The sequence below is a fragment of the Eptatretus burgeri genome, chromosome 2, assembly GCF_056783735.1.
Source record: "Eptatretus burgeri isolate ZD-2024b chromosome 2, Ebu_testis_v1, whole genome shotgun sequence".
Lineage (NCBI taxonomy): Eukaryota > Metazoa > Chordata > Myxini > Myxiniformes > Myxinidae > Eptatretus > Eptatretus burgeri.
In genome coordinates this window covers 39,008,888-39,011,387 of record NC_140962.1, presented here as the reverse complement: position 1 = coordinate 39,011,387, position 2,500 = coordinate 39,008,888, and positions in this window count along the sequence as shown.

Here is a 2,500-nt window from a genome sequence, read left to right as displayed (position 1 = left end):
GGAGTCTGCAAGGGGAGGGAATGGTCTGGGAGGGGGTATGCCCCCTCTCATGGGAGAGAAATTTTGTTGACAGAAACCTTGTCACAACATGAAAAATCTATCAAAAACTTTAATGAGACATTATTTTTGTAAAAACAGTATTTTCACTATTATTGGACAATACAAGCGGTAGATTACTGCCTAAAGCAGTAGATTTGGCAACTATGGTTACAGGCCAGCCATATTCCCCTGTGGGATAATGTGAATGTTCTGGCTGCATCCCCAAACTGTGCCAGGAGGTGAATATTGGAGGTGTGGCACACCGGACAAACGAGTTCGCTTCTGACATGGGAGACTGTAGCCTTAGCACAGGCTTATGGTCTTCTAATACACAAATAAACTGGAGATGCAACGATAGGGAGAGGAGGACAGAGACAAAGTGGGACGATCAGCAGTATGTTGGCCTGATGAGCCCACAAGGGTGAAATCCAGATCAACATCTCTACTTTCATCTATTCATGACCACACGCTTCAAATCTCAGTCTGAAAAGGCTTGAGTACCATACGGATGCCTCCTAGTTTGGAGGTGATGTGTTGGTATAATTTACTTGCATGACGTCAGCTTAGTGTCAAAAAGTCAGTGTGCTTCTTTGGTTGAATATATATATATATATATATATATATATATATATATATATATATATATATATATATATATATATATATATACATATATATATATATATATATGAGCAAGGTGTGAGAGACAGAGACAGAGACAGAGACAGAGACAGTGTGAAGACTTTTCTTTGATTTCTGTACAATTCCACACCCCTTGACCAATCTTCAAATCTTGCACACGTGGCTCGGGGTAACCAGGGTCAGGTCATAGGCACAACCTCCCTCTCCCCCACCCCTCACAAAGCAATTCTCTATATGCATGTGTGTCTGTATGTCTGAAAATCAAGAAACTGACCTCAAACAAGGAAATGAGACCATTTGGCCCAACATTGCCATGGTGCACTCCCAGGTTAATTTTTGCTTCAGCTTAAAACATCAATTTTCTTGATGGTTTACTATAATGTCTAAATAACCCGATCTTGCTCGGATGACCCAGCTTGTAGTTCCATATTTTTGACGTTTTGCAGATGTTGCACATTCAGATGCAGACTGGCACCTGAGAGTGCTAGTTGGCAACACTTGAAAGCTTGTCTCGTTTCATCGTCACACTGAAATACATCATTTTCCGTCTGTCTTTGGTCGATACACTTGGTCATTAGTTATTCGATCTCAACCAAATTTGCCAAAGTTATAGCTAGTTGGTTTGCCCCTCCCCCAGAAGTTACGAAGGGGGGGGGGTGCGGTCAACACAAGTTCTCGATGTAAATGTGTACCGTGTGAGTGCTGATCCCTAATGTGGGAGCACACCATAACAGGCCTTCCATCTTGATCAAATTTGCGTTAATTGTCCACTTTCAGACATTATTTTCATTCTATCCTGTATTATGTTGCTTGAGACTCGACTGAAAAATATCTGGAGGAATTCCAATGGTTTGTTTGATTTTTTTCATCGTGGAGAAACGTTAGCAGCTTGGGGTATCGTTTGTGACATACAACTGCTGTCCTCACCACTTGCTCACTTCATTGGACTTTTAAGTTGTTTGACTGTGGTTCCTATTCCTATCTTGCCTACTTCAATTGTTTTTGTTCATATTCCCTTATTTTCTGGACTGTACACAAAATAAAGTTGACCTCCTGTTGTGCGCTCAAGTCAGCCCACAAGTTGGGCCTTAAGCTCAACCGTTTTTAATGGTGTCTGTGACGTCACAATCGGTTCCGTCTGTCAGTTCCGGTTCATCATGCATTCATTCATATTCATGTAACTCCCCATACCACACTCCTCCCTGTTCCCGTAAAATAATTTTCCCAGAAAAGGTAGCACACCGCACACGTGGCCATAAAGTTCTCCATGCGATGTGTGCAGTCGTCCGGCTTCAGTTCCGGCATCAAGTCAACCTTGTACGTGCACAGCCGCAGTCACGTGTGCAGCATTTTATGTACTTTTAAGTGAGGTAGGTGCAGCTCACTGGTGGCAATCTGAATGGACTTTGGGGGTACTGAGCTCAAATGACCCACCAACCTGCTCAACATCCTCCCCACTTGTGCTCGGCCTGCCTGGATCCCCTTCGTCTGCAGGATGTGACCAACCAGTCTCCATAAACCTCCTGTGCTACTTACAAATCGTGTTTTGTCGATGGTGGCTGGCTGCCTGCCTTCCATAGGTCGTACTATACTGAAGCTTCGTTTACCTGTGCGGCTGACTTGGGCTCCATAAACCGGGCAAAACACGAGGCTTTTTCTTGTTGTGACGTCATTTGCAGTAAATGTGACGTCACGTATCACGGGAGACGCCTGTTTGGAAAGGGAAAATAAATAAATAAAACTGTACGAAACGGTCTTCCACGTCCAGCAAATCCCATCGTTACATCCCATTGTATTATTTTTATATTACGTTGTGAAA